Consider the following 12,205-nt stretch of genomic DNA (forward strand, 5'->3'; position numbering starts at 1 on the left):
TTTGCAAAGAAAAAAAATAATACAGCGGGTTTAAATAGGCAAACATGAATGAGATAATGATAAACAGGTGGTAATCAGAACATGGTGAGTTCAGGCAATGGGTTATGGGAAATGTAGTTCAGGAAGTGGTGGCAATGGACCAGGGAGGAGTGCTCTCTGGTGGAGATCACTCCAGCTGGTGGATGTGAACGCTTGTATAAATGTCCTAGATCACAATATTTCCACATCACAACTTTAAAAAGTTTAAAAAGTCTACTGAAAGGTTTTTTTTTTTGTACTTCATGTTTCGGCAGCTGAACAATTAGTATTTTGGTACACAATAATACAATACAATGTACTTCTGCCCCTCAGTCTTGTTTTCATTCATGTAAGAAATAAAATAGTAATAAAAACACAAAATGAATAAAAAAATGTTAAACATTAACACAAATTATCGTTTTTTTTTTAACCAATGAATAATGTAGCTAAAAATATAATAAATTAAAAAAACAATTACAATTTTTTATATGATCATCATTGACATATAAATTATATATATATATTAAAAAAAGCATAACACTAGCATAACACTAGCAACACCAAGGTCATGTGTTTGATTCCCAGGGGATCCATTAACTGACCAAATATACATCTTGAATGCACTTTAAGCCACTTTGAATAAATGTGTCTGCCAAATGCATAAATGTAAATGTTCCAGGCTTGAACATCCAGACCGAGAAGAGCTGTCCATGGTCCTGATCCTGCACCATTAATCTAATACATGTGACCTACTTTGTTTAAAACTTTATCATCACGTTATAAGACCTATTGCATATGCAATCTTCATTAGTTTTGGACATCTCTCAACAGTACTGCTGTGTCTTAAATTGGCTGTCTTACACAGATGTTGCTTCTGAGCATCATGAGTCACTTTATGAGTTCTGTGCATGCAGAGAGCTGTAGTCTGTGTGATTTGTTGCACCTGGATCTTGACAGTTTACAATATCTGCGCATCTCATTGTACCGGTTTGTGTCAGTAGCGATGTCTTTGCGTGTCAGCACTGATTTTTTGATGTGCAGCAGGAAACAGACAAGGATGGGATGCAGGCCTAATCCATCTAAATGTTAATACTATAGCCATTAATTACCCATGATGCAGTGTCACATTAAACCATCAAATATTTATAGTCTATTGTGATACAGCTGGCACATTCATCTCAATCAGAGTCAATCCCACCTTCAGCTTGATGGTGTCATATCCTCCCCCCCGGCTCCACACAACGAAATCATCAACAACAAAACTGATAGCCCCAATGCAAAAGAAGTGATTTGAAAGTGAGGCAACATTTTAATGAAACTTTAATTGCAGTTGTAGGGTGTATCATGTAGTCTGATACATGCAGTCCATGTTACATGCTATTGCCTCATGGCTTAACAGCTTTAGACCTCTAGTATTATCGATCTTAATCACGGCTAAATGCATCCTGAATCTATCATACATAACAATGTCAGTAAGATACAATGGTTCTACATCATCAATACATTAAGTTTTTTTTTAGGAGAGAACATATGACTAATAATAAAACGGATGACAGTGTCTAGCTGATTCTGCATTCAAACATCCAGTATGAACGGCTTCTTCACATTCTCTGCTGCCTGCTCTTGGTAAGTCTGGCATGTTGTCTATAGCACTTACTTAAAGAAAATAATATAAAAATCTACAAATAAATGAAGTAATATAAATAACATTTAATTTATCAATTAGCATGTTAAATTAATAAACAAAATCATTTTATGCATGAAAGAGCGAAAAAGTTATTTGTTTTCTTTCTTTTCATTGTTATCCAAAGTCCAGTTACACAAATGCCTAGTTCAAATTCTTTCCAAACTGTTTACTGTATAAATTGTTTGCTGAAAAGCCTATAATCCGCTGTTTAATAGGCAGGTTCCATTGTGACAATATGTGCCCAATACTGAGTCACAGAAGGTCACTGTTTTGTTTTCTCTTGGGCAATAACAGTTGAAATATTCAGTAGATTTTTTTTTTTTTTTTGCAGTATGGCCTATATAAAAAAATTGACTTTCAAAAATAAGCCTAGCCTGAGATATATTCACCACTGGTGTAAAAGGTGTGACAGATAGTCCAAGTTTCATAAACAGACCACTAAAACACAGGGCATTTCGTATTACTTTAAATCTACCCACATTCTGTTTGAGATCTTAAGTAGACATACTTGACACATTATAGTTATTTAGGTTCAGAAGCGAAGGGAAAATGCACTGTGTTTGTTGGTGATATATATGCAGATCACTGAAGGGCCAGAGTGAGCAGCCCTAGTTATTGGTATTTTCATGTCAATTCATGGTAAAAGCTGAATTTTCCTCTGAAGCTTATGACTCACTACACAGTCCATTAAATGACATTGTGAAAGCCTGTTTCCCTCCTGTACCTGGCAGCACTCCCATATCCATTTTATAACTCTCCTCTGAAAAGACTGGTTTTCCTTTTAACACTAGTCAAAAACAACCTCTTTTCATTGGATACTAAGAGTCGCCTCTCTTTTCTTCACCCACAACAGGTCCGTGATTTACTGCTCTCCACATGTTCCCATCTGGCCATCTGTGTACCGTAAAAAAAAGAAGAAGAAAAAAAAAGATTCATTACACATTTGAAGATGTGAGTAAATACAAACTATATATTTTTCTAGTTCTTCCAGATAGCTCTGCTCTGATAATAGTAGTACTATTTTATTATAGTTGAAATACTAGTTCTCTTCATCCCATATATGTGTCACCATTATGTTCAGTTTAGTTTTGTTTTCATGGACTTTCAGTTTGTTGTCATTTGCCACGTGTCTTTGTTCAGATTCCGCCACTCATCTGTCTCTTTGGTTACAGTCATTATTAGTTCATCAGTGTCAGCTGTGTTCTATTAATTATCCTCGTTTGTCTTTGCTTTATAAGTTTATCCCTCACATTCATTCTCCGTTTCGTTCTATGTTACCTTTAGTGTGTTGCCCAGCCTGTCTTTGTGCTATTTGTATTACCCTCATTAAACTTCATATTGGAACTTTATTCATCATCTTCGTCGGCCTTCCTGCAACCACCTGTGACATTTATACAATGCTTTTCCTCTTTTCAAAAAGATTTTAACTCCAACATTGCTTTAGAGTGATATCTTATTCACTGATAAGGTTCTGTGACATTATGCGTACAGTAAATGTAAATATCACATGTTCAAAGTTTGATAATAAATTAAAAAATCTCAACAATTGCTGGTTTAGTTCTTCTTTAATTTAATTTATGGTGAAAACATATTAAATTTGGTCTCATTAAAAATAATGATATGCCTGAAACAAAATCGGATGTTCTAAAGCAAGTGTTTGATATAGGGTACATTTCCAGTGCCTTTAGTGTTCAAGCACCTGATCTGAGAATCATTTTAAAAACATTGCATATCGTAATCAGGTTAGTTGCAGCATTCAACTCCTTTCTCATTTCAAAAGATTATGACTGGGTCAATTCATCAAACTGAATTCAGCTTCAGCTAATATTGTATTAGTTGCAACGCTCAACATTTTTACTAATAATTTTTGCTGCTGCAGCGTCATGGGAAATCTGAGACAGCAATCTTTGAATAGTAATGTTTAAGTAGCCTAATGAGAGTAAAAAAAAATAGACAAGAATAACTAGATGATAAAAATATACTAGATACAAGAAAATCTAAATTGTTGTTAGTCAACAAAATGATGACCCTCAATGCTTTGAGACGGGGTCCTTTAAAACTCTATCATCATGGCTGTTGTAGACTGATGGGCACGAAAAAGGCTTGTTTTAAACTTGGTTCCATCATTTTGCAGTTCTGCAGAGATGTGATGTGTTTATCACAAAACTGTTTGTTTGGGTTCTATTTTATTTCATTCATGCATTCAAGCAAATACTTAACCAGTCAATAAAGTGGAGGTTCTATTGGCTTACTGTCAGGCCTGGGGTCATGCTGTTTAAATACTGCTTGGAACAATAAAGCTGTAAATGCTTTCATCAGAATTCAGGAATCAGAATTTAATATACAAACATACATAAAATTCACAACAACACAGAGACCTGTGGATTAAAACTAATAGATCCTTCAAATGTGCAAATTTGCTGCTGTTTAATCTCTCATTATTTATGAGAGATTAATTTCAGATTGACTGAAGAATGTCACGAAGCCCCTTGGTAAACAATATTCAGTGGGAAAAAAAGGTATTTTCATCAAAATAGGTTTGGGACACAGTCTCAGTATTCATACCCAGCAACTGAAAATTCTGCAGAATGAGACCTCTATGAATATATTCATAAGTGTTTTTTCACCAAGGAATTGTGAAGGGAAATTTATTCCATTCAGAGGAACAAAGTAAAGACAAATAAATGTCATTGCTAATTATTAATGTTGCCAGGTGGAGAATTGGTTGCCTTTCATTTCAAACTGTGTAGCATGTTTACACAGATTGCTTTATTCTCATAGTAAGATAACAAGATATGTTATATTCATGGCCATAAATCAGTACAGTATATGGTAACTACACAGTAGATTGAGTTTGTATTTCAGTCGAAAAGGAAACAAAAAGATGAAGGTAATGTGTAAAAAGTATTTTGCAATGATAAAAAATGATTAAAAACAATAATTTGAACTAAAATGCATTTCATGTCCCCAAAACCACCAAAAAAACAAAACAGTCCATACAAATTCCATTGTAAGATCATGATTATTATTTTGATGAATGGCTTTGGAAAAGGTATAGCTGTAGGTTGAAGTAATGGGCTTGCCAAAAGGTGAATTGCTCCAACAGAATCTAACCCTAACCAGAGCTATGCAACTAGCCCACAAGTTAAAAAGCCTTATTATGCATCAAACAAATATATGTTAGATTATTTGTTATTTACTAGCATCAGCTGTATTAGCTCTAATGTAAATTAGAAAAATAACATACTGATAATACACAACAATGCCAAGTGATCTTTCCGTTTCAACTGGTTGAGTGAGCAGTCTGATGGCGGTGACTGTGTAACAAGCCGGAATCCGTTCAACAGCCTTGAACACCAATGGGATGCTGATCTCCTGGGGCACCAAAAAGGGTCCTAAAATCTGGAACATATAGATGAGGCCCTGACGTATGCTGTAGGTCTTTAACAATATGGAACACGCAGATAGCTTGGTACCTTGAGGTGAAGGTTTGCTCATGAGCTTAACCTTGTTGCAAATGTGTTTCTGTCATCTGCCTCTCTGGGCTAAAGACTCAGAACTTAGTTAATCCGCTTTTTGTCTCTCTGGTATGGAGACTCTGGACATGTTGTTTTACTGTCACACTGGACAAAGACTCAGTGTTTTTTAATCTTTCTTTCCTCCCAGACAGGAGATTCAGAATTTGGTCGTATGTTGCTGCCTCACAAGCTGGAGAATCAGAGCATGGATGTTTTGCCGTCTCATCTTTCACAGGCTGGAGACTCAGAATGTTGTATCTAATCTATGAATGTCTCACCTTTGCAGGTTGGAGACTCAGAGAGGTGTATCTGTTGCTGCATTCCCTGTAATGGGCTGGAGACTTAGAACTGTGTATCTGTTATTGTCTCACTGGACGAACCGGAGATTCAAAACAAGGAGTGTCTGTTGAGAGCGTGTTTATCCCTTTCCGATGAGGAGGAGATTGCACTTTGGCGCTTCTCCACCCCAGTGTTGTGATTGGCTGTAGGCATCAGAGAGGCACACACAGTGTGGCCCACCCTTCCTTTTCCCTGTCAAACTCATTTACATACAGGTGAAACTCGAAAAATTTCAATACCGTGCAAAAGTTCATTTATTCAAGTAAATCAACTTAAAAGGTGAAACTAATATAGACTCGTTACATGCAAAGTGAGATATTTCAAGCCTTTATTTGTTATAATTTTGATGATTATGACTTACAGCTATGAAAACCTTTTTACAATATTATAATTTTGAATTTGGTGTTTTCATAAGCTGTAAGCCATAATCATCAAAATTCTAACAAATAAAGGCTTGAAATATCTCACTTTGCATGTAATAAGAATAATATTAGTTTCACCTTTTAAGTTGAATTACTGGAATAAATGAACTTTTGCACGATATAATATTCTCATTTTTCGAGTTTCACCTGTAATCTAAAGCACACAGTTAGAATAGCATCTTTAAAATTGTACCCATACCCATGCATTTCTCATTTTCCACACCACCACCAGAATACCTTTGGCAATGTGAGTCCAAACCCAAACTGTTTATGCATGCATTAATTTGCACATTAACAGCTAAATTTATGCAAGATGTTGCATTACAGCTGTCACTGAAAATACTTATTTCCCTGTATAGAAGGGATGTGTTGTAGTTTACATCAGTTTTAAGGTTTCCATACATGGTTATGAATGGACTTGTGGTATCCTTGTGGTATCTTTTCATTTCAGCCAACACTGCTGCATCCAAAAGGTCCTGAAGAATGTTCACTACATTGTTTACAATAACCCTAGGGGCTATTTATTTCATTCCATTGTACTTTTCATTTATTTTTTTCTATTAAACATTCAAAAGACACTTTGAATTCTGCATTTTTGAAAAACCTTGAATGTGGCACTTGCAACAAATGCACTGGGGGTGTCATTCATTTTAACAAGCTAGATAACCAGTATGAATTGTATTATGTATTGCCAACACACAATGCGTTTCTGAAAACACACCAATATTACAGAGCTTTTTAGTGTAAGTAGACAATGAACATAGTTTTCCAACATAGCATACTCCCAGAAGTGTGCTGTGACACACAGACCCAATTAAATACTGCAAAGAGGAAGGTTTTACAAATGAATTTAGTGCACTCAGCACACCATGCATAACTTACAACATCTACTTCAGTGTCCTGCTTGTAATTGTACCGCAAACCTCTTACAGTACACTTACTTGTACAGTATATGGCTTGACAGGCAAAAAAATAAAATAAACGCCTGGTCAAATTACGTGTATCTCCTTGCAAAACAAAATATATTTCATAAATATGAATAATCTCTTAAAGTGTTTTCTTACCTGCTCTATGAGAATGAAGTGGACAGGATCCTAGGGTCAGAGGTCATTGAGTTTCGTGGTAACTAGCTTTAGATATGTGTGGCAGTTTTGTTCAATGGACTTACTGCAGAGATACTCCATATGGAGATACAGTAGGTGTCCTCTGTTTCACTTCTCCTAAACACTTCTACATGGTACACTGCACTGACTGCTGATGTTGATTCACACTTTCATAGATGGAATCTCCACATCTGTGCTTCCAGGTTTGTGTTTGTATACGAAAAACGAATTCTATTTAACCAGGACAGGTTCACTTTCTTTCAAACCCATCACCATTTCTATAACTGATTCTGTTATAGTATGCAAATTGGAAAAGGGTGCAACACTCACTCGTCTTGAAGAAATCCAACTTTATTAGTTAAAAACCGTGTACTTCGGTTTTTCATCAGAAAAACCCATCGAACGGGTCTTCATCAGACATCGGTTATTGTATCTCATGAATTGTCTTGACAAGTCAGAAACCAGTTAAAATGCTTCTATCTCAGATTTTTCTCAATTATTATTACTGTTGTCAACATACATTTTATTATCAGCATAAGAAAATCTGGTAACACTTTACAGTAAGGTCCCATTAATTAGCGTTAGTTAATTCATTAACTAACATTAACTGACAATGACAAATTTGTTTGTTACACCACTTCGTAATCTGTTAATGTTTGTTGGTAAAAAATACAACTGTTCTTTGTTAGTTCATGTTAGCTCAGGTCCATTAAATAATATGAACTGATATAACTTTTGATTGATACATGCTTTAGAAGTATTTTTCATACCTCATGGTAAGTAATGTAGTTAACTAATGTTAACAAATGGATATTTATTGTGAGTGTTACCAAAAATCTGAGTAACAAATGAGAAAGAATAAGAAAAAAAAAAAACACTTTAAGTCCCCCTGCAGTCAATAATTGTATCCCTTCAAATTAAACTTTAATAATAAACATGAATGGTAATGTGTTTTGTGCATCATAATGGTAATTTATATGATTAGCCTGTGGCTTGACTTTGTTATCAAACAGCTAATGTGTTGCTAATGTTACACAAACACAAACTTCTTCCTCTCACCGCTTCATCAATCTCAACAAGTCTGCTGGACACTTAAAAATGGAGGGTTACTTATCAAAACTATCATCCTCACTGTGTAAATCAGTTCCTCCTCCATTTTGTCCCTCTCCAGTTTTGTTAAAGGTTACACAGGCTGACTCATTTTCGACTGGCCATATGGGCTCCTATACAGCCTTCCTGGATCCTCATGTTCTCTTTAGAAGCTGCAGCTATGTTAACAGTATCTTGTGTGACACACGTACACACATGTACATGTACATGTGCATAAGTAAAATATACAATTTTCAATCAAATCAAGAATATATGCAGAATTTTGGTGTGATATATATATATTTTTTTTATATGAAACAGAACTTTTCATTTTTAATGAAAACAATCACTAAATCGCCATATAAACACTGTCCAGAAATCTCTTGCATTCATATAATCCAGCAAACCCATAGCATCCAGCAGTGAAGGAGCTCTCAAATACATGCCTGCTTTGCTTCAAGCCAAACATGGTTGTAAGCTTAACAGTTACAATATGCAAAATACACCTTAGTTAAGTGCAAAAATATTAACCGTTACTGAACCCGACAAAAACTTCCCGTACAGAGCACTGCTATCTGGTGCCATGTTTTGCAAGGATCTGTTTGACATCTGAATTGTACATTCTGCTCCTTGCTGACGCGTAATTGTCACAACATGTATGTGCATCATGTCAGTCACGTCTCACGCGGCTGTCTGAGCCCTGCAGTTCAGTGGCAGCTCACTGACAGTGCATGTACAGAGATCTCACCAACACTCTTGTTACAATCAACAAAGCTGTCTGCACTGCATAATGCATCTTTTATTTACACCATAAACACACCTGCAGTGTCTTATTCAAGCAATGGTGTCATATATTGTGAATATAGTGATGGTTAAAAGGTTTTAAGTAGGAAACCTAACCACATTATAAAAAAGTGCTATTCATCAGAACGTGACATTCTTAGACAAAATGTAGTCCATGACATAATAACGTTTCTATGAAACAAAATAATTATCCGCTAGCATTTGCATAGGGATGAATAGCTCATAGAAGTTAGTTATGTAAGGGATAATCCACGAGGCAACAAACAACCCGACGCAAAGTGCGTTAAACTCCTCAAAGAATTAAAAACGTATAGCTGTTATTGATGTTTGCAGTGCAAAATTTGACAGGAAGGGTAAGATTGACTGTTACTTTCTTCAGTTACGGCTCGTTAGATCTAGCATTCTGCCCGCTTTGAATCAGACACAGATAAATTAGTGAGTAAGATTACATTTGTTTGAATTAATGACTTTTAGCATTTATTTAAATTAATTATTGTGATAGAGATATTCAAGATAATCCAACAACCAAATTTTCTGAGGGCCATGACATTTTTGTGTAAATTATCACAAATGCTGGCAGTGTCTGGTAACTTTTTTTTTTTTAATGCTGGCGGGGAAAGTGTTTAATTACTTCAAAATAGTGATTTAACCTTATCGTTGCTGAGACATTTTATTACTAAAAGTCAATGGGCAGCATTGATAAGTTTCTGTGCTCTAGAATGTTTCTTTGTGTGCGCGCCGCGACCTCTGCTCTCTGAGTGTGTGACGTATGCATGTGTGTGTGTGTGTGTGTGTGTGTGCTTCAATGACTACAGCACATTAATATAGACCTGTGATTAAACTGACTTGGAACTACATTGCACACCTTCTAGCCAATCAAAATCGAGTATTCAGACAGACCATGGTATAATAGAAGGTAAATATTGTGGAAAATATTATATAATATAACTATACAATACTATACAAATAGAACACCATATTGACCAATCAATAGAAGCACGAATTAGAACTATCCACTTTATATTTGGGGTAGTGCCTACATTGCAAGTGAGCAGCATGATCCAAAACTTATATATATGTATTGGTTGTTGGCCATAACATCAAAATAACTATCTGCTGATCAGCACAAACCATAATTGTAATTCAAATTATTTATTTATTGTGCAAGTTAGGAAAATATTTGAAAAGAAATGACTCACAGCAAGGAATGTCTCCAACTGCAGTATTTCCATCCATATTTCTGCTCAATGTGATTTCTTTTCACCGAGTTCCTGCATTGAAAATAACGGTTTCTATGAAAAGAGTTCTAAAGCTTCATTAAAACTTTTCCAAAGCAAACGCCCATCTTCATTCCTCCCATGGGATGCAGGGAGCCCCAGATCTCTGAGCCTGTGCACCTCATTAAAGGCTGTGACATCCCAGCACTTTTTAAACAACTGAATAATGTCTTATTTTATGACATCAACATCAGAATTTTTATTTAAGAAGGAAAATGTAGGCTTGGAAAATAAGTCTTATATGAGGCATAACCAATTTCATTTAATTTATTTCTTTTAACCGTTTTAATCTTCCTTTGATTGGGTTTAATCAGCACCTGCAGGAATGCGCTCTATTCTCCTGGGGTTAATTTAGCCCTAGGAGCTCGGCGTAGCAATTTTACAAATGCCATTGCAAACATAATTTATATTTTAAAACTTGAAACAATTAAATTCAGCTGTCCTTAAACCTGTGCCGTGGAGATAAAATTGACTTGAGCTCATAAAAATGACACTCTTTTCTCTACTTTTGTGATAAGAATATGATACGATGATTATTCCACAACATAAAGTTGCATTTCTATTCCTTACTGTAGAAAATCAGACGGCCTCCAGAAATTAACAGAGATAATTTAACCCTACAAACACACATGCACACACTTAATGGCCAGATTAACTAAACAGGGCAAATTAACATCAAAGCACAATTCTAAAAAAATCAGTGATCTACTGACGACGTGCAATTAAGGCTACGTCTACATTAATCCAGATAGAGTTTTAAAAAAAGTCCACACTAGCGTTTTCAAGCATTTACCAAAATTTTCTCATCCACACTGAAACATCGGAAAACGCTAGATTCACTAAACTAAACTAACCTAACCTAACCCTAACCCAGCGCATGGGTAAACCCTCATAAAAAGCTCACTGAGATGACATAGACAGAACAAGACATATTTAAGTTATCACGCAATTCTTCTGGCTGGATAATTTTATTTAGCAAAATATCTCACCATTCACTGATGCGTCCAGGTCGCACGCACGCACTCACTCACCCATAGGGGCGGCAGTGGCTCAGTGGTTCATGTAGGTTGTCTACAAACCGGAAGGTTGGTGGTTCTATCACCAGTTCCACCTGACCAAGTGTCGAGGTGTCCATGAGCAAGACACCTAACCCCAGCTGCTCCCGACGAGCTGGATGGCGCCTTGCATGGCTGACACCGCCGTCGGTGTATGAATGGATGAATGTGAGGCAGTATGTAAAGCGCTTTGGTGACCATGGGTCTGTTAAAGCACTATATAAATGCAGTCCATTTACCATATGTTTGGTCTAAAATACAACTGCTCTCATGTTTTTCTGCAGGACACCAAATGCGAGTGAATTTTCTGTCATCTTTGCAGGACTGTGATATGAAAAGTGTGCAAAGTAACATATTTTAGCAACTGTGTGAAAGTGAATAGTAGCCTAGAAATCTAGACGCACCCTAGCGGCAGCAAATTTTATAATGCAGCCAGTGTCATCTAGCAACTCTCCGTTGACTTGCGAGCTGGAAAAACCAAACTCAGGCCAATCACATCGTGTATAGAGTCGGTGGGCGGGCTTAACATAATGACGGTTGCGACGGTTCCGCGTGAATTCCCTGCTACTTGAAAACAAAGAAGATGGCTACTGCTGGCGAACAGCGGTCTATCGATTTGGATTTGGCTGCTACTCTGGAAGACTTGGAGTTAAGTTTTTCTTTGAGAAAAGAACAAAGAACGGCACTGAAGTCATTCTTAAAAAAGGAAGATGTGTTCCATCGCTCTGACTACATCACTTTCTTTATTGCTCTGGTTGGTTGTAGCGCTATCCTATTGCATGAAGAGGGAATTTGAAAGACAACCGTTTATCCCGCCCCTCAGATTGAGCCCTGCCAATGGTGTGTTCCCAGAACCAACATCTTGATGTGGGTCTGGCTCGTCAGTCTAAGTA

The 12,205-nt window shown here is 36.3% G+C and overlaps 1 long non-coding RNA gene across 1 annotated transcript in view; it reads right to left on the reverse strand.

Moving 5' to 3' along the window:
- Positions 1 to 1,553: 1,553 nt before the first annotated feature.
- The window catches only part of LOC306998092, an 81,681-nt gene continuing 71,029 nt past the window's right edge, over positions 1,554 to 12,205 (reverse strand). Inside the window, exon 3 of the long non-coding RNA XR_013797514.1 lies at positions 1,554 to 2,599. This is a non-coding gene — a long non-coding RNA (uncharacterized lncRNA). The remainder of the gene's footprint in view (positions 2,600 to 12,205) is intronic.

The sequence above is a fragment of the Phoxinus phoxinus genome (genome assembly GCF_949152265.1).
Source record: "Phoxinus phoxinus genome assembly, chromosome: 5".
In the NCBI taxonomy this organism is placed as follows: Eukaryota; Metazoa; Chordata; class Actinopteri; order Cypriniformes; family Leuciscidae; genus Phoxinus; species Phoxinus phoxinus.